Here is a 27,519-nt window from a genome sequence, read left to right as displayed (position 1 = left end):
CCCCACCATCGACCAATGCCCTTTTAACTCAGTTCCTATGAATGAATACTTCTATGTGCAAAGGAGAGTTTTGTGGCTATATGACAGACATGTCACCTTGCACTAAAAATGATACAGAATGAGGAGCGACTAAATTGCTGACCATTTTTTGGAATCTACTCACGTCTAGGTCATTTGGCACTAAGGCTTTAGTGAGTATATCTTTAAGCTCTGAGGATATTTGCAGTAGTTCAAAAATGGAGATGTGGGCCAAAGTCTTAAGCAATTGGTTAACCAAGTCATATTTGGGCATAGAGAAATTTGGAGTTGTTCAGTCAGGATTTGTCACTGGTCCTGGTAGGGTAATTTTGGAGGCTTGACCTCAGGTGATGGCATTTGAGGAATGTTTTTTATTTTTTATCTTTGATTATGATGACATTTATAGTGTCATCAAATCCAAAAATCATGCTGATGGTATTGTCATAATGGTGTGCATAATTAACTTTAGTTTGCGGAGGCATGTTTTGATTAGCCTTAGAGGACTCCCCCTTTTCATGACTCATGAAGGGGTTCTTAAAGGCTATATGATCTTCATTATTATTGAGATTATTTACTTCAATGGTTCCATCATTTATTAATTTTTGAATGATTCCCTTAAGGGTGAGGCAATTGTTCGTTAGATGCCCCCAGTTGCGATGATAGGCACAAGTGTGTTTCTCGTTCCACCATTCTGGCTTGACTTAAGGTTCATATGGTTTAGCCTCGGGTAATACAATGAGGTCATTGGCCAAGAGTGTTTGTAAAGCACTCTCATAGGACACCCTAATGGGTGTATACTCCTTAGGTATATCAAAAGACTGATATCTTTGTGGTGGGGGAGCTTGATTGTAAGCGACTTGTTGGTTAGATGTTGAGGGAGTCTTTGTGCTACGTCAGTAAAATAGGCCAGTATTGTTTTGTTGAGTTTGGGACCCGATTGGTTTAAAGGGGGTTAAGTGTGAATTTTGACATGATTGGCTTCAACTACCCCCTCATTTGTGAAGTTTTTGTTATTGTTTCTCCACCACGATTTTTGTTTGTTTGTGGACTGATTAGAGGAGTTGTGTGTGTGTGTGGAGTTCTTGAAAAAGCCTTTACCATCTTTTGATAATTTGATTATGTCATTGTTTACCAAGGTTTCTTCCACCTTGGTTGCATTTTCTAAAGTGGTCTTAAAGTCTTTAGGCCCTTAAAGTTGGAGCCAATAATTCATCAGTTTTGAGAGACTATTGATAAAAATATTCATCTTTTCCTTATTTGGTATGTCTCTATGGTACTTAGCAAACATGTGCCTCCACCGTTGTAAGAAGGTCTTGAACGATTCTCTTGGGAGTTATTTTGTGTTGCATAGATCGATCATAATAACCTCTCTTTCAATGTTGTAAGAGTATTGGGTGATGAAAATGGAGGCTAATTGGTCAAAAGTTTTAATATTGGAGGGTAATTTGGAAAACCACTCCATGGCTTGCCCACCAAGGCTCCTAGGAAATAGACACATTAAGTATGTTGTGTCATGGAAAAAATCCATACTTAACGTGTAAAATTGCCTCAAGTGATCTTGTGGATCCGATGTACCGAAATATTTTTCATACTTTGGTATTTGCACATTTGGAGGAAAAGGTGTGAAGGTAATGTTTTTGTCAAATGGTAGGGGACATACTTTTTCAAGGCTAAACTCCATGAGTTGTGCTTTTCCTCTCTTTATTTTTTCCATTTCTAATTGTAGGTCTTACAATTTTTGTGTGACTACATCTAAGGGTGATTCTTCTTGATCTTGTTTCAAATTGGTCACATCAAAATTGAATGGCAGTTTTGCACCTTGCTGTGCTAATGCGAGCATGTATCGTTCTTTGTGTTTTTCTAGAATCTTGTCCATGATGTCAACAAGTTCAGGATTTTGTTGAAAATCTTCAATCTTAGATTCAATGCTTCTATCATCCTAGGTGTGAAATGAGCCCGGTGTGGCTAGGGATTTTGAAATTTGATCCAATAAGGGTGACTCGGGAGTGACTTCATTTTGTGTGCAATCTGTTGCTATAGCAGATATTGAGAGATTTAAAGGTTCTATCCATTTGGCGATTTCACTTGCTATTTTGGCACTTACTTGTATGGGTGATAGTTTTGGTTTTGTTAGTACACTTGTTTTGCATGGTGTCATGAAATGTGAGTAGGATCCTTTTAGTGTTTAAGCATTTTTCAAGAAGCAAAAGTTTCTATTGACCGTGATTTGTTCATAGCAATAAGCTAATTTGCATAAGCTGATTGCTGATGTTGATAGGATGAGGTCCACTTTTGCGAAGTCAGGTACAGATGTGTGTCTCTGAGTGTTCTCGGCTTGATGTGCAAAGTGAGGTAATGGTGATTGTTGGGTTGATGATGATGTTACCTTGCTTGTTTTCAAAAGATCTTTTCGGTCAGATACAAAAAATTTCAGTCTTTGTAAAATGCTAGCATGGAAAAGGGTATCCAAATTTATAGTTTATTTGCAAGTATCATGTTTGCAGATAGGCTCTGTTTCATGTTTTTGCTCAGATGCATTACAAGAATGTTTAGATGTGCTATTTTGTTGCTCATATCTGCTTTTTCAATGCTTAGATGCACTATTTCAATGCTCAGATACACTATTGTATGAATCAAATGCATGGTTTTAAGTCTCAAATGTGCTATTTCATAGGTATATGTGTCATAAAAGAAATCAGAAGCATTACAAAAATGTTTAGAAGCACTATTTTATTAATCGAATGTGTTGTTTCAAGGATTTTTCAACAATGTCTTTGTTTTACACTTGATTCCTCAATACCAGTTTGAGGTTTATCTTCCTGGAAAGCTTATGATTCACACTAGTGTTCATTATTAAGTTTGAAAGCACTTAAGCACAATATCAGTGAGATCAAAACAAAATGAAAAATCACACGCACCTAGAAAATGAAAAAGATGGCTTCTTAGTAATGTTATCTAGGGTTGGTGACTAGTAGGTCTTAGTGTTCCAACTGTGTTCAGATTTACCTCTCTTGTAACAGAGAGCTTCTCACCAACACCAGGGAGGTTTGGTGTAATCCCTTGTGGGAATACTAGAGGAAGGCTATGCACCGAACACGGGTGGCTTGCATTTGATTAAGAATGCAAGATTGGGGGCAATCCCTCTCACTGGCCTTGCTAAGGCAACTCGAGAGGTAGCCCTTCTATGGAAAGATTATTCTACCTAGTAAAAAGTGAGAAATGGAACTCAATAGACAGGTTTGGGAATCTAATCACTCGAGAGAGTGAGAGCATATCCCTATTGCTTTGGCTCCCCAAACACATCAGACACAAAGTATTTATTTCCAACCCTTACACTATGGAAAATAGGGGGCTCCTAATTAGACTATGTGTGGGTTCTTTTCCTCATTCAATTGTAACTAATCTTGACAAAAGGTCAGGCATTCTGATCAACTCAAAAGAGTTGAGAGCATAGGCCTACTTCTTTATCAAATCAATAGGTTTGAACGATCTAATTAAACTATGTTTGAATGCTTAGAAATGCCACACTTTTAATCAAAAAGAGTAGTGGTTCACCTACCTAAGTTGAAGCTAGCAAGGGCTAGGCACATTTATGAGGGTCTTCATTCCTATTGTCCACTATCTGTAGCTTGAAGGCTTGTTTGTTGATGCAGAAGAGACCTGTAAACAAAAAATATTCAGATCTAGAAGTTAGATGCAGAAAACTACAACTTTTATCAAATGCGCTATAGAAATGCTCATATGCATCGCAGGAAACCTTATATGCGCTATTTTATCATGCAAATGCACTATTTTATCGTGCAAATGCTCTATTTTATCGTGCAAATGCTCTATTTTATTGTGCAAATGCACTATTTTATTGTGTAAATGCACTATTTTATGATGCAAATGTGCTATTTTATTATACAAATGCTCTATTTTATCATGCAAATGCTTTATTTTATTGTGCAAATGCTCTATTTTATTGTGCAAATGTGCTATTTTATTATGCAAATGCGCTATTTTATCGTGCAAATGTGCTATTTTATTATACAAATGCTCTATTTTATCATGCAAACGCTCTATTTTATCATGCAATTACGCTATAAGAATGTCAAATGCACTATAAGATGCTTCAGATGCTCTACAGAGATGAATAAATGCGTCACATAACCCTTTAAAAATGTTATAAGAATATGTAGATGCATTACAGAATAAGCAAATGCATTACAAAATGTTGTATAAGTGCTATAGTAAGATTAAATGTGCAAAAATAGAGTTCAAAAGCATTAGAATATTGCTCAAAAGTGTCGAAACAAAGTGCAAAAGTGTCAGAAGACCCGAATCTAGCTCTTCTATGCTCGAGAAAGACTTTGGTATGCTGTTCTTGCTAACATGAGGCCTCTCGGACATAGTAAAGCCTATATTTGACCAGATCTACACAAAAGACAACAAGCAAAAAATAGATCTATACTAAAAAAAGAAGGATTAGATTGAAAAAATTGAAAGTAGAGAGGCTTTTAGTTTAGCCCCATGGTGGGTGCCATTTTGTACATGATAAAAGAACACGTATTCATGAGACTTTAACATAGAAAGGAAATAGACTGATGACAAACTATGCTAGACCCAAAATATCACCAACAACCAGTAATCTCTACAAACGTCTCATGTCTCCCTAACTACAACCGCTAAAATAGCTCTCAAACCAGCCTTTTAGTGAGAGTTCTAGAATGGGATATTGCTAAAAATGTAGATATATGATGAAGAATGCAAGATCTATGACTATAATGCGGATTATGTGTGAGATGCAACTCCTAGAAATGCTCTTGAAACGAACATGCCATGAGCTAAATATGCAATAAATGAAGCTAAATGACATAAAATGATGCTAACAATGCTATGAAATCACTATAATGACAATGCTAAAACAATGATTCTAAATATGCCTATATTGTAGATGCATAAAAACTTGGGTCCCTTGTCTCTTAGATTTCCCTCATATTTATAGGATTTTGAAAGGGGTTGGGGTAAGAACCAGGATTTTCACTTTTGACTAGGTATGAAAGTGAAACTCAAAATATCTCATAAAAGGCCAGGAGGAAGAGTCCAACGAACTTGGTTTTGGGGATAATATGAGGGGTTTTCAAATTCTTTTAAATGGTAAAAGGGAGATTTTCATCTTGTGAGGATAAAGTGATTTTATTGATTTACTAAATGATTTATTTTCAACACTTTGTCTTTTTCTTCCTCCCTTTTTGCATTTTATTTATGAATTTGAATTGTTTTCTTCCTCTTTTAAAGTTGGCTTAGGTCTTGTTGATTTAAAGGGTGATTAATGACTTGATGCAATTTTTGATTTAAAAGTCTTTCGTGTTTCTTCTAATTTTCTATTTAATTTGGTCCTGATTGATCAGGATTGCATGATTTAAGTCTTTGCCAAATTTTGGGTGTCTATAGTAATTATGCACACATCTGTCTGCAATCATCATAAATAATATGTTCTTAAACATCAAAGTCTTTAGAAAGTTTGCAAATTCAACTGAAAATGAAATGATAATATAGACCATATTCTGGTCTCATCATTCCTCCCAACTAAAACTTTGACTTGTCCTTAAGGAAACATGAAATTTTTCACCCTTGCAGCCATCCTAAAATCTGAGGGAACACTCTATCCTTTACCTCCTATAGTGAGGTTCCAATAAAAACCTTTACTCTCCCTATACCTTTCCCATCTATGAAGCTCTTCTGTCAGATCAAATTTCTCTAAATCTTGCTTATTAGCAAGAAATGGGGACAATAGTAGTGGAGGCTAAAAAGTTAAAGGGATCCGATCACTTTTTCTTTCTTCCCCTAGCTTAATGTACTAGGGTGCTAGCTCAGTAGCCATGATAAAATTTAGTAGAGAATGAGGTTCCTTCTTTTTCAGCTCTTCACTCAATCCTATCCAGTGCCATTGATTTCCCTGCTTTACTACAAGAAGAATTGTTTCTCCCATAGCTGTATATTCTTGATAGGCTACCTCTCTTAAAGGAGGAATAATCTAGTTTCCAAATTTTGATTGCACAACTTTCAACCAATCATAATATAGTGTTCTAGCATCCTTAGCTTCAGGCCTGAGAAAAAGTGGAATCTCATACTCTAATTCTTTGTATTGGTGGGCTTGGTTTTCTCTGCTAACTTCATTTTGGATCCAAGACATCAATACCCTGAGTTGAATATCACCCACATAAGGCAGAGGGTTCTAATATCTATTGTTAGGGACTACTAAATTATGTAAAAAGACTTCACGGAGAAAATTTTTGATGGCTATAGGGACTGTTGGTGTTTGAAAACGTTACCCGTTTCCAATTATCCCAATGAGAAATTGATGCATCTAGGGGCAGCTAACTCCCATTATCAACACATCCATTCAGACACCAAACCAACTATAAGGCATGACCCTTCTTCTTCTTCAGGCTCTGCAAAACCTAGGTGGGTGGACCTACAGATTCTTTATATGGTACCAGTTGTCAAAGCATACACTAAATCTCATATGAAGCAGATAAAACCCTTATTTCTCCTGATAACTCATGAAATAACATCAATCTACTATAGCTAAATGTAGCTCTAGGAATTTATAAGCCGAGTGAGGGCATTCTATTATAGCTCTTCAACATGAAAAGGGAAAAGCGTTTGATTATTGATATCAACAAGACCCAAGTATGAGCAACAAAATCTAGTGATCCTATTTCTGATCAGTGCCTTATCTATTGGGAAATTAAATGAATTATAACCATACATCTTTTGGAAATTTGAGACACATTACTACATCCAGATCCCTAATCTATCCTTCACCTTATGAACAAACATCTGCTTCAGATTTGAATCTCATACTCAAAATATCCCATCATGAAATCTGCAAAACCTTGTGATAAATACCAAGCAATTACATGGGTATTTGATCCATATGCAAGACATTTTAACCACATACATTCCAAAATGAGATGCAACCTAATCTATGATCCTTTATCATAGACTAGAAAGATTACATATCCACAAACAGGAGACAAGACTCAAATTGAATTTGGAAACCTTTGCTATATTTTATTCATTCTCCTTGAAAATGAATACATGAAAGACGTACAGAAAATAACTCATAGATCACCTAACAGAAAAGAACTATCTGCATAAAACATACATGCTGCTCAATACAACTAAGAAATGCTAAAGAATATGGGGTCTCAGTATTGGAAATGCATCAAGAACTGGATCCAAAATCTGGTATCACAGTCACGAGTAGATTTTTTCCAAGGAACTGGAGCCCTTTCCATGGAAGAAAGAAAGAAAGATATAGAAGAGAAAGAATTTTTGGATCTGTTCTGAAGATGACAAGTGTCCACTTGAAATTCAATCTTTTGGCAACTGAAAACTACTTCCTTCCTTCTCCTATCTAATCTAATTTGATTTCATCATTGCATTGTAACTGATTTGCAAAATATCCCCTCCTGAATGATGAAATCCCTTATTTGCTAACTATCTGATTTGCATAAAAAATGCTAATAAAACTTCATCTAATTGACTTAAAAATACCCCCAATTGAATTCTCCTTGTCTTTTACGCATATTCAAGCTATTAACTTGCCAAAAGTCACAACTAAACTTCCTGGTCTGAATATGGTTGCAATTTAGGTACTTGATAGAAAATCTCGTGTAGCTCAAACTAACTGATACCTGTGTAAAAACTGACTCCAAAATCAAAAAGTTTGTCTTCTCTCGATTTCGACGATATATAACATCGCCTATCTGGCCTCTTGGAAACCTCCTGAAAGTCATTTTGAAAATGACTCCTCTGCTAGAAACTCATGTCTGCACATTTAATTTTTTATAAATTTTGAAAAATTCTAAAGTATAAACTTTAGAATATGTTTCTCTTTTAAAATTTTTGAACGTGCATACCCACTGCCCAGAAATAATAAAAAATTATTTTTTATTTTCTACAAATTTTTCACTTATCCTCTGAATCCGTGGTCAACCTGTTTTGACTAGCACCACATTGTGCTTCCTGATTGGTTACTTGATCTGTATCATCCACCATGTCACCAACTGCTCCGGGACCACTTGCCACATGTCATTTCCTGATTCTCCCTCACTATATCGCTATCTGACTCAACAACCTCCACGTCATTGGTGACATGGCGAAGAAATGACACGTGTCATCCTCTGCCACCTCATCATCCACCTTGAAACTCACTGCCATGTGTTGCATGTTGATTCACTGATGGCACTACAATGGGACCCACATAGCTCATTATCTCCTCGCTGAATTTTTGATTTTTTTTCAGCGACTTGCTAAGTCGCTAGCCGGATTACTTGGGATTTTTTGGCTGGTGCCATAGCGACTAGCCAAATTTTTTGCTTTTTCGACGCCTATCCCTTGTTGATGTCATCAATTTGATATGCATTTTCATTCAAAATTTTACTTTAGCAACCTCGGCTGACGTCACCCAAACTAAAGTTAGATTTGGAGGCCCACCGCGTGGCCGCGGTCTTTGCCTTTGGAAGAGGCGTGTCTTTTAGACACAATGTCATATGTGTAAATTAGTATTTAAATACATGTAAACATGGCCATGGGAGCAATGTGGGACAAAGTCTATGCGTCTCCTCTATTTCATGTAGTCGCCTTCCTCCATATCGATGTGGGTTTTCAGCGGGCTTCCCTTTCCTGTTGCTCTTTACCATTCCCATGGATCCCTACCATAGCTTCGGGTTCTAAGGCGCTACCCCTGCCTTCATTTAAATTGCAAACCCCTCCTCACAAAAATGTGAGCTTCCTGTTAAAAACGTGGAGGGGGCTTCTTGGCCGCTCCTTAGTTGCCAGCTCCCTCTTTTTCAAATCAATGCGTATGTTCCTCTGAAAATTGGTGTGAAGTATTATCTGATTGGGCGACCTTTTTATTGTTTAAAACTCCTCTGCTAATGGTGTTCACTGTGCCATGGATTTGCGGCTTGATTTGCTTGGCATGAATTTTAGGTGGCTCTTCTTTATCACTGTGCAATTACCTTTCAATCATGCATGGGCTCTGTCTTTAAATTTGCGCAAGGCTTTGGCTTTCAAAAAAGAATGTTGAATCTTGTTTTTCTTTTTAAACAAGGTGGCTCCTTGTTCTTCAACATACGTGGGAGCCCCCTTTTTTAACATTTCTTGCTTCCTTTTGTGTATCTCTGCAACTTCCAAGGATACATCCAATGATGATGATAGATGTGTGACCAAGGATGGGGATAATGCTAAGGTTGGTGGTAGCTGAGCTGATAGATAGTGCTAGAGTGAATGGCTAATGAGAGGATGACATTGGATTTGCATGAGGATAGCCTAGAGCGAGGTACCAATGACAAGGGAGGAAGGACAAGACAAGATCTCCAAGGAATACAGTGCCCCCAGTTAGAAGATGACATGCAGAAGAAGGTCTTACGATGGATGTGATAAGATTGAAGCTAGGATGGAAAAGATGAAGGTGCTAGGGAGATGGATGATAACTAGGATGATGGGGTGAGGTTGCAAAAGATAAGTGGATAGTGATAGATAAAAGCTGGAGGATGAAAGATAGGTGGATAGTGATAGATAAAAGCTGGAGGATGAAAGATAGGTGGATAAATTGGAAGATGGAGCTGGATGGCAAGATGTGACCAAAAGCATGAGGATGATAGGCTAAGCTGGGGATGGCTAGATTATGCATGATGCTTGTTTGCCAAGTTTTCATCATGGTACTTGTCCAAGGCGCTTGAATTGCCAAGTTTTCACCAATGGACGCTTTTTTTTTGTTTGACTTTTTGACTTTTGGACTTAGCTGGAATGATTTTGGCTTTCTTCAGCTATTTTGGCTTTTTTAGGATTTTTCACTGGCTGTTGGAATGTTCAATTTTGTTGCTAGTTGTTGGTACACTTGATGTGTGATTTATGCAATAGATTGGATTAGATGGGATTGATGGTAGGAGATGGAGGGATGAAAAGGTTGGAAAGGAGCATGATATGGGGATGCTTGCAAGAGCAACATTGGCACATGTTGGGACGGGTGTGAAAAGAGCATATGGGGGATAGATGGTAGATGCGAGCGTGATGGAGGATTTGTGGAAGCGTGCTTGGGGATATAGGCACCCAAGATGGAGTTAGGAGATGGGGGACATGAGTCACTAGATGGGGGATTAGCAATGGTGGATGCCATTATGCATTGGGTTTCAAATTTTTTCTTGGGGATCCACATGGTTTTGGATTTTCTTTTCATAGGCTTTTGCATTGTTTTGCATTCTTTGATTGAATTTTGCCTTGTTGGAGTATGTGTTTTAGAATAGACATATGATTGCCTAGGATGTGGATTTTTAGCTTTATGCATTTTGAAGTTGGCATTCACATTGCTGTGGTAAGCTTTGGGAAGATGGTTAGGAGAAGCTTTGTGAGATGGAGAGGATATGAAAGAGCATGTAGGGGGATGATGATGGATGATGTGCCCTGATATGTGCCTTTGTTGATCTTGCATAGAAATGGATGGAATAGGATTTTTATGATGGCTGATAGGAGGATGGAGGATGGTAGATTTTGGGACATAGGGACCCAAAATGGATTTAGCGGATGAAGGGGGGATATGGTAGGTTGTTTTGGGTTGCAAAGATGGTGGAGGGGGGATGACATAAGATTTCTTGAAGGAGTGATGGGAGGCTGGCATGGTGGGCTTGGAGATAGGCTTGGTTTGGGGGTGTGGTGTACCAACACCTTTAGATGGTGAGCCTTTGGATACATATCCAAGACCATGAAATCCTAGATTTTTTTGTGCAATAATAGGCTCTCTGATTCCTTGCTCTTGTGGTCCTAAACCTTGACCTTGATAATGCCATCGATTGAGCATTTGAACAAGCTGAGGAAACTTTTTTCTTGCAGAAAATGGTAGAAGTGATTTATTAGGTGTATTGCAATGGGGAGATACTGTTATTAATTCTTCTGCTGAGAGAGGGCCACCGTGGATGAATGTAAGTGAACCAAGAGGGTAGATTATAGATGGTGGAATAGCTTGGATAGGGCGTGCCAAAATGTATATGAGCAATGTTAGTATGCTAATAGAAACCAAATTTAAATAAAGCTTCTACAAACTAAACGAAATTCATAAACTTCAAGATAGACTAAGATGAGATCTCAATTGAGAATATGAGCCATTAATGGGCTCTCTCAATAAGAAGCTCTCTTGTTGAGTGACTTTGTCTAAATAGATAGGATGTATGCTCAATATGCTTCCAAAGGCTTCAATGGATGATTGTGGATTTTTGGTGTCGATAGATGGCTTTAGTATGGATTTGGCTCTCAAAATAGCATTATAACTTTACTTCATGGATTGTGTTATTTTGCAAAGGGGAAGGATCCAATTTATAGGCAAGAGGCTTGAGGGATTGAGGGCTAAGATGCAAGGATGGGAAAAAGCTCATGGAGGGCTTAGATTGCATGAGAGGAGAGCACATGGATTGTGCTTCCTTACAACCAATCAAGGAGTGACACATGTCACATGGTGAGAGGATGGAGGAAAGGGGAATGATGAGTCAACAAAGGAGGCTCAAGGGATAAAATCTTCATAAAGACCCTTCATAAGTGCTTTGTAAGAACATTTATGACTTTGTGGGCTTTATAAAGTTTTGTGGTTGAAGATATTTGTGAGAGATACCATGAAATTCGAATTTGAGGGTTTAGGGGGGTTTTAAGCTTGCTTAGGGTTGTAAAAATGATTGGAGGAAGGGTTAGAGATGGCTTAGGACTAGGCAAGTGGATGGCAAGTGGATTGCAATTAATGAGGGTGGGTGAAGGAGGAGATATTTGTTAACTTTGGCTTGAGTTAGCAAGTCTTAACCCATGTTTAGGGAATGTGACAAGGTTAGGAGGGGATTAGGATTAGGGTTAAAGACATCTTCTAGAAGAGTCTAGGCTTTGGATGAGGATGAAGACTTTCTAGAAGAGTCTAGAACTTCCTAGGATAAGATTTTATGAAATAAATAAAGTTTTATTTATTTCAAGGGTTTGGGTTGAGGAGATATTTATTAAAATATTTTTAATAAACATGAGGATTAATATTTAATCTTGATTAAATATTTTGAGTTGGGATTAGGGGTAGGAAATGATGAGATTAGCCTTTAATCGAAATTAAAGAAGGATTAGAAGATTTTGGAAGAGGTTATTGGTCTTAAGGAAATTGGCCAACTTTTGGGAAAAAAATTAATTAATTATTTATTTTGGGATTTTTGGTCAATTTATTAATTAAATAATTAATAAATAAGGAAATAATGTTTAAATAAGATTTAAACATTTTTGGGAGGGATTCCTTAATTAAATATTTTTAATTAAGATAAAGGGATTTAATGGCATAAAAATAAATAAATAAATTAAATAATTAATTAATTAATAAATGATGATGTCATCAGGACTTTTTCAGAAAATAAAAATACTTTATTTTCTAAAGGATTTTTGGTCAATTTATTAATTAAATAATTAATAAATAAGGAAATAATGTTTAAATAATATTTAAACATTTTTGGGAGGGATTCCTTAATTAAATATTTTTAATTAAGATAAAGGGATTTAATGGCATAAAAATTAATTAATTAATTAATTAATAAATGATGATGTCATCAGGACTTTTTCAGAAAATAAAAATACTTTATTTTTTAAAGGATTTTTAGGTGTCTACATTTTGCCCCTCTTTGATGTGATGCCGCAAGTGGCATGGCATCAAAGATAAGAAAATAAGATGCCCAAGGCTAGAGCAGAAGAGGAGAGAATGGACTGTGAGATGCCCCCTCAAGAAGGCGGTGGGGAGAGAAAGCGAGGCTTGACGACTTCTTGAAAAGTACAAGAATTCGAGATGAGCAAGAAGACTCAGATTTGCTTAAGAGAAGAGGTTTGGTTAGCTCAAACTCTCACTACGGGAGAATGATAAAGTGAGAATCAGAGGCACAAGAGGAAGCAAGCTTAAGATCTCAGGGATTGCAGAGGATGAAGGAGTGGAGCGCTATAAAAGGAATCCAGGATGGGGAGATGGATGAGGGGATTAAAAAAGCTGATGCAACAGGATTTCAAAGAGTCAAATTGGCAGAAGATGGGTTTCAGAGATCCCTAGGACTAGGATTGTGGATCTCGAAAGATGAGGCTTGGTGGATTGATTTGGATTGGTGGATCCCTAAGACTAGGATTGTGTATCCCTAAAGCTAAAGGTGAGGAGTGATTCAAAGAGATACTGATGCATAAGCTGGGGTAGGAGAGACAGATGTCAGATATGGATGGGGGATAATGGAGATGAAGGAAAACCATTGAAGCTTTTTGAGCGAGAGGGATACTTCAAAGAGAAGTACCACCATGTAGTTGAGCACTAGATTTGCTATAGGACTGTTGGTTAATTGCCAAGGTTACCAAGAACATCAAGGCCTTTTCACCAACTGTCCAGAGGACTGACAAACTGACTCAAAACAAACATGCAAGGATTGCCCCAGTATCACACATGAAACGCAGAGGAAGCAGTGTGGAAACGACACTGGGTAACCCACAAAAAAAAAGAAAACAAGCAAAAGACATGATCAAGACCTTATGCTCTGATTGCCCCATTCACAGTATACCATGATATGGAAGATCGTGGCAACCTTGAGGAGGGAACAAGGAGATTGCTTGGAAAAGATATTTCAAGACCCAATAGGGAAGAGTCCAAATCAAAAGAAAGCGAAAATCCAAAAGAGAACCATTTGCCAACGAGATGGGTAGGACGAGGTACTAACGGACCAAGATCAGACATGAGGAAAGCTATATCCTGCAAGGACCTATCGGAGAGCACCTAAGCTGGTGGATTTGGATGAGTGATGCATCTGGCAAGCTGAACTAAGAAAGATAACACTTTGGTGATAGGAAATCTAGCTAAAGGATGCATTGGAATAGCTAATCAAGATGTGCGATGGGTGCAAGATGCTGATCAAGGACAAACTGACATGAACACTGGATAGATACAATGGTACTAAGCTAAAGAGGATGTACAAGCTGACAGACCAAGATATTTACAAGTGGGCTAATCAAGATATGGTACAAGCTAACAGACCAATGATATGTATGATACCGATGGATAAAAGCTCAGGATGAGAGGATAGCGGGATAGCTCAATTTTGTGTAAGATGCAGAAACTAACGATGAGGTGATAGCGTAAGATATGGATTTGGAAGGATGCATCCAATGATGATGATAGATGTGTGACCAAGGATGGGGACAATGCTAAGGTTGGTGGTAGCTGAGCTGATAGATAGTGCTAGAGTGAATGGCTAATGAGAGGATGACATTGGATTTGCATGAGGATAGCCTAGAGCGAGGTACCAATGACAAGGGAGGATGGACAAGACAAGATCTCCAAGGAATACAGTGCCCCCAGTTAGAAGATGACATGCAGAAGGAGGTCTTACGATGGATGTGATAGGATTGAAGCTAGGAGGGAAAAGATGAAGGCGCTAGGGAGATGGATGATAACTAGGATGATGGGGTGAGGTTGCAGAAGATAAGTGGATAGTGATAGATAAAAGCTGGAGGATGAAAGATAGGTGGATAGTGATAGATAAAAGCTGGAGGATGAAAGATAGGTGGATAAATAGGAAGACAGAGCTGGATGGCAAGATGTGACCAAAAGCATGAGGATGATAGGCTAAGCTGGGGATGGCTAGATTATGCATGATGCTTGTTTGCCAAGTTTTCATCATGGTACTTGTCCAAGGCGCTTGAATTGCCAAGTTTTCACCAGTGGACGCTTTTTTTTTTTTTTTTGACTTTTTGACTTTTGGACTTAGCTGGAATGATTTTGGCTTTCTTCAGCTATTTTGGCTTTTTTGGGATTTTTCACTAGCTGTTGGAATGTTCAATTTTGTTGCTAGTTGTTGGTACACCGGATGTGTGATTTATGCAATAGATTGGATTAGATGGGATTGATGGTAGGAGATGGAGGGATGAAAAGGTTGGAAAGGAGCATGATATGGGGATGCTTGCAAGAGCAACATTGGCACATGTTGGGACGGGTGTGAAAAGAGCATATGGGGGATAGATGGTAGATGCGGGCGTGATGGAGGATTTGTGGAAGCGTGCTTGGGGATATAGGCACCCAAGATGGAGTTAGGAGATGGGGGACATGAGTCACTAGATGGGGGATTAGCAATGGTGGATGCCATTATGCATTGGGTTTCAACTTTTTTTCTTGGGGATCCACATGGTTTTGGATTTTCTTTTCATAGGCTTTTGCATTGTTTTGCATTATTTGATTGGATTTTGCCTTGTTGGAGTATGTGTTTTAGAATAGACATATGATTGCCTAGGATGTGGATTTTTAGCTTTATGCATTTTGAAGTTGGCATTCACATTGCTGTGGTAAGCTTTGGGAAGATGGTTAGGAAAAGCTTTGTGAGATGGAGAGGATATGAAAGAGCATGTAGGGGGATGGTGATGGATGATGTGCCCTGATATGTGCCTTTGTTGATCTTGCATAGAAATGGATGGAATAGGATTTTTATGATGGCTGATAGGAGGATGGAGGATGGTAGATTTTGGGACATAGGGACCCAAAATGGATTTAGCGGATGAAGGGGGGATATGGTAGGTTGTTTTGGGTTGCAAAGATGGTGGAGGGGGGATGACATAAGATTTCTTGAAGGAGTGATGGGAGGCTGGCATGGTGGGCTTGGAGATAGGCTTGGTTTGGGGGTGTGGTGTACCAACACCTTTAGATGGTGAGCCTTTGGATACATATCCAAGACCATGAAATCTTAGATTTTTTTGTGCAATAATAGGCTCTCTGATTCCTTGCTCTTGTGGTCCTAAACCTTGACCTTGATAATGCCATCGATTGAGCATTTGAACAAGCTGAGGAAACTTTTTGCTTGCAAAAAATGGTAGAAGTGATTTATTAGGTGTATTGCAATGGGGAGATACTGTTATTAATTCTTCTACTAAGAGAGGGCCACCGTGGATGAATGTAAGTTAACCAAGAGGGTAGATTATAGATGGTGGAATAGCTTGGATAGGGCGTGCCAAAATGTATATGAGCAATGTTAGTATGCTAATAGAAACCAAATTTAAATAAAGCTTCTACAAACTAAACGAAATTCATAAACTTCAAGATAGACTAAGATGAGCTCTCAATTGAGAATATGAGCCATTAATGGGCTCTCTCAATAAGAAGCTCTCTTGTTGAGTGGCTTTGTCTAAATAGATAGGATGTATGCTCAATATGCTTCCAAAGGCTTCAATGGATGATTGTGGATTTTTGGTGTGGATAGATGGCTTTAGTATGGATTTGGCTCTCAAAATAGCATTATAACTTTACTTCATGGATTGTGTTATTTTGCAAAGGGGAAGGATCCAATTTATAGGCAAGAGGCTTGAGGGATTGAGGGCTAAGATGCAAGGATGGGAAAAAGCTCATGGAGGGCTTAGATTGCATGAGAGGAGAGCACATGGATTGTGCTTCCTTACAACCAATCAAGGAGTAACACATGTCACATGGTGAGAGGATGGAGGAAAGGGGAAGGATGAGTCAACAAAAGAGGCTCAAGGGATAAAATCTTCATAAAGACCCTTCATAAGTGCTTTGTAAGAACATTTATGACTTTGTGGGCTTTATAAAGTTTTGTGGTTGAAGATATTTGTGAGAGATACCATGAAATTCGAATTTGAGGGTTTAGGGGGGTTTTAAGCTTGCTTAGGGTTGTAAAAATGATTGGAGGAAGGGTTAGAGATGGCTTAGGACTAGGCAAGTGGATGGCAAGTGGATTGCAATTAATGAGGGTGGGTGAAGGAGGAGATATTTGTTAACTTTGGCTTGAGTTAGCAAGTCTTAACCCATGTTTAAGGAATGTGACAAGGTTAGGAGGGGATTAGGATTAGGGTTAAAGACATCTTCTAGAAGAGTCTAGGCTTTGGATGAGGATGAAGACTTTCTAGAAGAGTCTAGAACTTCCTAGGATAAGATTTTATGAAATAAATAAAGTTTTATTTATTTCAAGGGTTTGGATTGAGGAGATATTTATTAAAATATTTTTAATAAACATGAGGATTAATATTTAATCTTGATTAAATATTTTGAGTTGGGATTAGGGGTAGGAAATGATGAGATTAGCCTTTAATCGAAATTAAAGAAGGATTAAAAGATTTTGGAAGAGGTTATTGGTCTTAAGGAAATTGGCCAACTTTTGGAAAAAAAATTAATTAATTATTTATTTTGGCATTTTTGGTCAATTTATTAATTAAATAATTAATAAATAAGGAAATAATGTTTAAATAAGATTTAAACATTTTTGGGAGGGATTCCTTAATTAAATATTTTTAATTAAGATAAAGGGATTTAATGGCATAAAAATAAATAAATAAATTAAATAATTAATTAATTAATAAATGATGATGTCATCAGGACTTTTTCAGAAAATAAAAATACTTTATTTTCTAAAGGATTTTTGGTCAATTTATTAATTAAATAATTAATAAATAAGGAAATAATGTTTAAATAAGATTTAAACATTTTTGGGAGGGATTCCTTAATTAAATATTTTTAATTAAGATAAAGGGATTTAATGGCATAAAAATTAATTAATTAATTAATAAATGATGATGTCATCAGGACTTTTTCAAAAAATAAAAATACTTTATTTTCTAAAGGATTTTTAGGTGTCTACACTAGTAATGAAGTGTCCACATCTGGATGCCCATGATATTTCATATATAATTACAAGGTAATGTATTTCTTTTCAAACTTTCAAACACACACTAGTCAACTCGAACACAAATTCTGACAGCTTACCATTCACATTTTGATCATAAGATATCCTTCATATTCTAATGTCAATGATTTTGGACTTCACTGGAAAGGTTTGACTTAAGACTTAGGATACAAGAAAAGTCTTTGGGGCCTAATGTATTGACATACTTTTATCAAAGTCATGTTCTCTTGAAACTGCAACACTTTATCTCAAACTCCATCAATCCTGGCAAGAATAGTCGGGCCCCAAAGTGGGTCCGACTAAAAAAAAAAAATTCGTTCCCAGACAATTGAAAGCTGAATTGATCTATTAATCATGTTGAGATGATTAGAATCGAATTTGATCAATAATCTATCATTAAAAATCATTTTATCATTTTTGCTAACTATCAAATTGGTGCTAGAGGTCTGTTGATTGCCCTTAAAAACTGACCTAAACAGATAACTGAGCTCTGAAAAGTGACCCATTGAATCTCTGTTATGCACTCTTGCACCTTGTCGAATCTCATCCCATGAAGAATTCAAGGTCAAAAGATATCGATCGTCAAAGCTACCTTCTCATAATCACTTGCATAAAAACATGTTAGAAAACACTAAACTAGGTTTGGATTTGGCCTGGAAAAATTGGGCAAATGGGCACATGGGGAAGTAAAAACTGGGGCATTAAATCTCTACCATGAGGTGAGTATGAATATGCGATCTGGACTCATGACGAATCATAGGGCGCAAATGGCGATCAGTCAAAGTAGGCTACTCAGAATTTTACAAACTGGATACGTTGACAAAAAGCTTTTTTGCGAATGGAATTGACCTGGAAAAGTGTGCAGATGAATTTGTCGCGATTTACAAACTAACACACTTGGAGTATTTTTAGAGGACAATACAGGGGAACAAACCATTTGATCTTATCAATTACAGGTTTTAGGATATGACATCACAAACAGGGGTCCTGACAAATCTGCAAGTGCTGACACCAGTAAAAGTTATAAATTGCGTTTGAAATCATGTTCAAAAATTGATCAAACGGATTCGTTAAGATTTAAAAATTGAAACATAGGAAGTCTCTGACATCTATAATGCAACACAAAAGGAATTTTAGCATTTTGGTCAATTGGTCAAAAGTTATAACACGCCAAACAGGGCTTTCCAGAATTAGGTGCACAGTGCGAAAGCATGACAAATTTAAACTACCAACTTTGAGGGATTCAAAACCTAGTCAAACGGACTCAAAACGACTCAAAATCTAAAACATAGGTTCTTAGGTATGGACACTAGATATTCCCAAAGTGGAAAATCACAAAACATTTCTGGGTGCAAGATATTCAAATGCAAACAAGGCCTCCTGTCGCTGTTTGACACTTACGTGAAAATGCAGATTTGACATTTGCTTCAAAACAAGACTTTGCCATGTCAATTTAACTTCATGGAACGCTTAGACAGGCTGAATGTCGGGTGTTAGAATCATTAAACACCATTTATACATTAACTCAACAGCGGGATACATGGGTTTCACAAAGCATTTATAGGCCTAATTTTCTCAAAAATTTTGAGATGTGACTAAAAATGAAGCATGCAATTTTTAGTCCCAATAGTGGCTCTGTCTGGGGATGCATGTCCCTTGCGAGCATGGAAAGGATTCAGATCTCTGGAGGAAGCAGACCACACACTTGAACTTCAGAATTTCTCTCGAACAACATTATTGAAAGCAAGAAACTACCACTAACTATGTACAAGCAATGGCGTCGGGCCACCAAAAAGTTTTCAAAACTCCTTACCTCTTTCATAAATCTGATTCTCATTTACACCTCTCTGAGGTAAGCTGAAATTATTTTTCTCAATTTTACCAATCAGATTAGCATCTTGAATCACATCACTTGGCAAAACTAAATATCTTTCTTCATTCTCATAGTACATATAAAATTCAAAGACTATTTCATCTTCATGCTCACTATGAGAAAAAGCACCAACATGCTCATGACTACACAAACTAAATTGAGAATCAAAATCCAACAATGATTCATGCATGTTGATCGAAAACACAAAAACTTCATAATCTACATCATTCATCAAGTTGCAAACACCAAAGACTTGCAACTCACCTTGTGTCTCGTACTGCAAAGAGTGTTTAGAATCTAATTGTTGCCTACTTGCAGTCATATCATTCACTAAATCAGATTCATCCTTCACTGAAACCTCTTCACACTCAAAACATTGATTAGTCACCATACATGAAAATTCATTTTGAAAGTGCTGATCCAAACTATGCTGATCATTATCACTTTCTTCATTAGATTGAATGTCGAAATAAACCTTGAACTCATCTTTACAAGACCTATCAGCATATAAAGAAAATCTATAATCAGATTGACAACACTCACTGTTTTCTACTTCACCATATGAAACATCAAAACAATGTTCAGCAAGATCAACATGAAAAGAATTTGAAACAGCATTAACCTTCCCTTCATTAACATAATCAGCACTCAACAAATCATCATGTGCAAAGACATTTGAGGTACTGTCATCTACACCTCCAAAGTCTAACAAAGATTGTTTGGATCCTACCTCCTTTTCCACATCAAACTTTGGGGAATTGATTTGACTGAATGAGAAAGTATTATGAGAGAAAATATGAAGATCCTCAGAGATACTTACGTGCTTTTCAAACTCACGAGCCAACAAATCAAAAATTTCATCAGAACTCAAGAAGACTGCCTCACAACTCTTCTCATGGCTGTGATTGTCATCTGGACAACATGAAGAACTTACAACAGGAAGGTCATTAGTGTAACAATCTGGAAAATCAGAATTATTACAACATTCTTTCCTATCATGGCAATCACTAGATCTACTATTGTTACAACTTTCTTCAACTTCATATGTACTATAACAAAATTTATCTTCTCTTTTACATCCATCTTTTTAATGCTGATTGCTATTACCTGATTCATTAACATTTGAATCCACCTCTTCACATTCGGAAGACAGATTATCTTTCTCTACGGATTCATTATATTCATTGCTACCTTGGCTTTCAGCACACTCATTGTCATTAGAAGATATGTCATGAAATTTGTAATCACCACTTTCCATCTCCTCAATGAATTTTTCAATTTGCAAAATTATTTGTAACCTTATAGGTGCTGGTCAATCGACTGAATCAGGTACTAGAACATCAAGGAAAATATTTGGTAGGGAAGATTCCTCAGGTCTACAATGAAAAGGCATCTTACTGATTACTGATTTAAGCCTTAAATAACATTGTTCGACACTTAAACCTTGAGTACTTCCTACCTCAAATCTTATAAGATTGACAATCCTTTGGTAGACCAATCTATTCAACATAACAATGTTATTACTCACAGTTGCCAAACTCTCAGAATTTGGTAAACAAATCTCAGATCTGAGATCTAACTCCATGATAGAACAAAATTTCTACCTCTTCCTTCTAGTGCTGAAAATCACTTGATAGAGGCACTGATTCTAACATTTGATTTCCATTAAAAGAAAATATGAAAACCAAAATACCTCAAGTGCTGATGCTGAACTTCGATCTACTGATTTGGCATAGGTGCAAGACTGAAATTCTTTCACACCACTGATCAAACTTTGTAGAGTGGCCACCTCTTGGCAAGAGGAATAAAATAATCACTACTGTGATCTACTTTTACACTTCAAATCTTTATAATAGCAGATTGCAACCAGCAATTTAAAACTTATCAAAAATTTAAAACTTCGTCTCAAGAAACTATCAACAATTTTAGATCTGCCCATACAACTGAAAGTCCTTCAAAATTTTGCAATGAGAATCAAACTAGGAACAAATTGGTACAGAGATTTGAGAGTCACCACTCACGCTTTGTGAGAAATAAAACATAATTTTTCACTTGACAAATCTGAACCAGACCTTCAATGTAGGAAACTTGCAGATCATTGAAATCTTGAAAAGAATTTACACTTTATAAATGAATTCTTGACTCTGAAACTTTCTCAACAATATTTGCAAATTGGACTGATTGAAGATAGACCTATGATAGTCATAGAACACAATTTTCATCTAGTTTCACATACTGCTGATAATGAATAAAGCTTAACTGGAGAACATGAAACTTCAGCAAGGAAATGGAAAGCACTTCATGACCTTGCTATTTATACTAGAGATTTCCAGTAGTTCTATCAATGAGTTTATTCATAGACTCCCCAACAGAGTCACCATTTTGTTGGTGTTTGAAAACGTTACCCATTTCCAATTATCCCAATGAGAAATTGATGCATCTAGAGGCAGCTAACTCCCATTATCAACACATCCATTCAGACACCAAGCCAACTATAAGGCATGACCCTTCTTCTTCTTCAGGCTCTGCAAAACCTAGGCATATTGAGCTACAGATTCTTTATATGGTACCAGTTGTCAAAGCATACACTGAATCTAATGTGAAGTAGATAAAACCCTTATTTCTCCTGATAACTCATGAAATAACATCAATCTATAGTAGCTAAATGTAGATCTAAGAATTTATAATCCAAGTAAGGGCATTCTATTATAGCTCTTCAACATGAAAAGGGAAAAGTGTTTGATTATTGATATCAACAAGACCCAAGTATGAGCAACAAAATCTAGTGATCCTATTTCTGATCAATGCCTTATCTATTGGGAAATTAAATGAATTATAACCATACATCTTTTGGAAATCTGAGACACATTACTACATCAAGATCCCTGATCTATGCTTCACCTTGTGAACAGACATCTGCTTCAGATTTGAATCTCATACTCAAAATATCCCATCATGAAATTTGCAAAACCTTGTGATAAATACCAAGCAATTACATGGGTATTTGATCCATATGCAAGACATTTTAACCACATACATTCCAAAATGAGATGCAACCTAATCTATGATCCTTTATCATAGACTAGAAAGATTACAGATCCACAAACAGGAGACAAGACTCAAATTGAATTTGGAAACCTTTGCTATATTTTATTCATTCTCCTTGAAAATGAATACATGAAAGACATACAGAAAATAACTCATATATCACCTAACAGAAAATAACTATCTACATAAAACATACATGCTACTCAATAAAACCAAGAAATGCTGAAGAATATGGTGTCTCAGTATTGGAAATGCATCAAGAACTGGATCCAAAATCTGGTATCACAGTCATGAGTAGATTTTTCCCAAGGAACTGGAACCCTTTCCATGGAAGAAAGAAATAAAGATATAGAAGAGAAAGAATTTTGGGATCTGTTCTGAAGACGACAAGTGTCCACTTGAAATTCAATCTTCTGGCAACTGAAAACTTCTTCCTTCCTTCTCCTATCTAATCTAATTTGATTTCATCATTGCATTGTAATTGATTTGCAAAATATCCCCTCTTAAATGATGAAATCCCTTATTTGCTAAATATCTGATTTGCATCGAAAATGCTGATAAAACTTCATCTAACTGACTTAGAAATGCCCCCAATTGAATTCTCGTCTTTTATGCATATTCAAGCTATTAACTTGCCAAAAATCACAATTGAACTTCCTGGTCTGAATATGGTTGCAATTCAGGTACCTGATAGAAAACCTTGTGTAGCTCAAACTGACTGATACCTGTGCAAAAACTGACTCTAGAATTGGAAAGTTTGTCTTCTCCCAATTTCGATGATATATAACATCGCCTATCTGGCCTCTTGGAAACCTCCTGAAAGTCATTTTGAAAATGACTCCTCTGTTAGAAACTCATGTCTACACGTTTAATTTTTTATAAATTTTGAAAAATTCTAAAGTATAAACTTTAGAATATGTTTCTCTTTTAAAATTTTTGAACGTGCATACCCACTGCCCAGAAAAAATAAAAAATTATTTTTTATTTTCTACAAATTTTTCACTTATCCTCTGAATCCATTGTCAACCTATTTTGACTAGCACCACATGGTGCTTCCTGATTGGTTACTCGATCTGTATCATCCACCATGTCACCAATTTCTCCAGGACCACTTGCCACATGTCATTTCCTGATTCTCCCTCGCTATGTTGCTATCTGACTCAACAACCTCCACGTCTTTGGCGACATGGTGACAGAATGACACGTGTCATCCTCTGCCACCTCATTATCTACCTTGAAACTCGCCACCATGTGTCACATGTTGATTCGCTGACAGCACTGCAATGGGACCCACGTAGCTCATTATCTCCTCGCCAAATTTTTGATTTTTTTCAACGACTCGCTAAGTCGCTAGCCGAATTATTTGGGATTTTTTGGCTAGCGCCATAGTGACTAGCTGGATTTTTTGCTTTTTCGATGCCTATCCCTTGTTGACATCATCAATTTGATATGCATTTTCATTCAAAATTTTAATTTAGCGACCTCGACTAATGTCATCCACACTAAAGTCGAATTTGGAGGCCCACCGCGTGGCTGCGGTCTTTGCCTTTGGAAGAGGCATGTCTTTTAGAGACAATGTCATATGTGTAAATTAGTATTTAAATACATGTAAACATCACCATGGGAGCGATGTGGGACAAAGTCTATGCGTTTCCTCTATTTCATGCAGGCGCCTTCCTCCATATCGACGTGGGTTTTCAGCGGGCTTCCCTTTCCTATTGCTCTTTACCATTCCCATGGATCCCTACCATAGCTTCGGGTTCTGAGGTGCTGCCCCTACCTTCATTTAAATTGCAAACCACTCCTCACAAAAATGTGAGCTTCCTGTTAAAAATGTGGAGGGGGCTTCTTGGCCGCTCCTTGGTTGCCAGCTGCCTCTTTTTCAAATCAATGCGTATGTTCCTCTGAAAATTGGCGTGAAGTATTATCTGACTGGTCGGCCTTTTTATTGTTTAAAACTCCTCTTCTAATGGTGTTCACTACACCATGGATCTACAACTTGATTTGTTTGGCATGAATTTCAGGCAGCTCTTCTTTATCACTGTGCAATTACCTTTCAATCATGCATGGGCTCTGTCTTTAAATTTGTGCAAGGCTTTGGCTTTCAAAAAAGAATGTTGAATCTTGTTTTTCTTTTTAAACAAGGCGGCTCCTTGTTCTTCAACATACATGGGAGCCCCCTTTTTTAACATTTCTTTCTGCCTTTTGCGTATCTCTGCAAATTCCAACGCTGGAAGCATTTTCTTTCTTGTTCATTCAGCTGACTCCTGTCCTTACGCAAGTTCTCTCTAAGACTTCATCAAAATTTGATGCTGGTGTGTTGCTTCTTCTCTTGTTTTAGCATGTGCGTGGGGCTGATCTGCCATGAGATTTTTCTTGCTGTTTGCTACAGACGTCCCTGCGAGTACTCTATAGTCTTTGTGACTGGTGGTTGCATCATTTCAAAAACACCTTCTTCATTTGCTCACATGGGCTCTCAAGGCTTTTGGTATCTCTGCCTTTTCCCTACGACATTACTAAATCTATCGGCTTCCTTCTTATAGTCGATATGCTATTACATGGCATGGAGCATCTTCCCTTATTTAAAAATGTGGCTTCTTTCAAAAGTGTTGGTTCCATTTTGATGCCTGCGGGTCTCTATCCACATGCCACTGATTAAACTTTGTAGTATGACTTATGAGAGAAAAAACTCTCATATTGTCAAAAACTTATAAAAAAATCCTAGACTACAACTAATAAATGAAATGCATTTACCTAAGTAAGCTTTAGTAAATAGAATAAATATTATTTACTCTAACACCCCCGTTAAGTGCAACTTAGGGAAATGCCTTAAGCTCACAAAACTAAGAAATGCAGAAATGGGTCCCAGCAACAAGGCCATGTTAGGTACCCATCTACAAATGGAAAAAATGCAACCTCTAAAAATGAGGAAAGAGAGAAAACCACATGGGAAAAACCATCCCCCAAAAAGAGGTAAGAACCTAGTGAAGAACTGAAGAAGCCTCTAACTATGAAATGTCCCCTAAAATAAGAACAAGGAGTGATTATGAAGAGCATCACTGAAGCATGAATAAGCTGCAAAAAATCTGCCATCAGAAAGAAAACCGTTAATCTAAAGAACCTCCATGGAAGAAGAAGGCACAAACTGAGCGTGTCTATATGGTAGATGATCCATCTCACCGAAATGCATAGGTAGGTAGCCACTGCAATCGCCTTGTATATAGGATCAACCATTGAATACATAGTTCACACAATCGAACTATCAAACCACATATTCACTAGAAAAACAACATAACCCCCCCTTAATGCAGAAGGGGTGAAATGATAGGTAACTAAGAAGGTGGGCCAAAAATCTCCTGCAAATGAACTGAGAACGAGGAGAGAGGAAGAGGTACAAACACCTATAAAGAAACGGTCACAACGATGCTACATGGGGCTAATGTCATGGAAGGGACACTCACTTGACAAAGGGAGAATACCTAAAACAACAAACAACTATCCCCCCCATGGTGCTTTATAAAAATAGTGCATGTACAACTAACTCAAAAAGAACATTCATGAACCCAAAATGCAAAAGTGACACTTTATCTCAGTGTGATACATAAAAGTGCTTACGAGTGATGTCTATAGTGATCAAAAGAAATGAAAAGCTAACACAAAAGAAAGTACAACCCAAAAAAAAAAGAAACCATGCTAGGAAAACGATCCTTAGACCTAAAACACCCAAGATATCCACAATAGAGAAAAAATGCTAAAAATATGATAGAAAGAGCATGGGCTAAAAATTAAGGAAAAAGATGACATTTTTGAAAAGGTGACAAAACCAGCTTTCCAAAAATATAATGTTTCAAAAAATTGACATGGGACGCAAAAAATATGCATGCCAGAGTCAAAAACACAACTTTTGACTTCAACTAAAAAAATGGGCAACAAAATTGCATCAAAACCTACAAATACCTACATCAATGTCTCTGTCTCAGAGCTAGCTTTTCGACACTTCTTTTGGATCAAAAAAATACCTCCATATGCTCAAGTTATGGCCAAAAAATTGAAGGTAGGTCAAAAAGGACCTAGGAGAGGTGCAAGGGCTAATGCAAGGATGACTTCATTTTCACATCAACAAATCACTGTACTAAATTTGATGGCTTGGGGCCCATCAGCAAAAAAAAGATGCCACGTGGCAGGTCCACATGGAAAATGGCTGACGTGGCAGGGGCCACATGGCAACCTGACCCGTGTCTCATGCGGACTGGGTTGTGAATGCATAGGAAATGTTGATGGTGCCAATGAATTGTGCTAGCAGGCTGACTAATTACAGAGGTGGCGATTAACTATGGTACCGACTGTGCAGCCATGTACACACTGACTAGGTGCTGACATAGGAGTGGAGGTCGGGTGAAAAAATAGTAGAGAGGAGGAAGTTGGGAGCGCCTGTCAGTGGAGCAGATGTAGAACCCAACGGAGGAGGGAGGTACAAGAAGTGTTTCTGGCAAAGAGCTGAGGCCGTGGTGGAGCTCAAGGTAGATCTGAGTGGAGCCATCGACGTTGGAAGGGTGCGAGCGACCCTACGGTGGCCGCTGGGTGGTATCGTAGTGGTGCACTCTGTGACCCCTTTTTTTTTTCAAATGCCGAAAATGTTCATACAGTCCATATGACAACACCTGATCTAAAAAAATTTGTCTCTTGGAGCCCTATCTCTAAAATTGACAAGTTTTATATGAATCCTGACTGCAAATGACCTTCTAGATCCAATGGTAGTGTTCGTTTGGGCCCAATGTGCTCCAAAATTTTTCTCTACCCCTGATTTGAAGAAAAATGCACAAACAAACTAAGGTTTGTGTCTCCAAATCACGGCTTCAAAAA

Source organism: Cupressus sempervirens, chromosome 1, assembly GCF_028749045.1.
Source record: "Cupressus sempervirens isolate cs-2001-9-10 chromosome 1, ASM2874904v1, whole genome shotgun sequence".
In the NCBI taxonomy this organism is placed as follows: domain Eukaryota; kingdom Viridiplantae; phylum Streptophyta; class Pinopsida; order Cupressales; family Cupressaceae; genus Cupressus; species Cupressus sempervirens.
Note: the sequence above shows the minus strand (reverse complement) of the source record.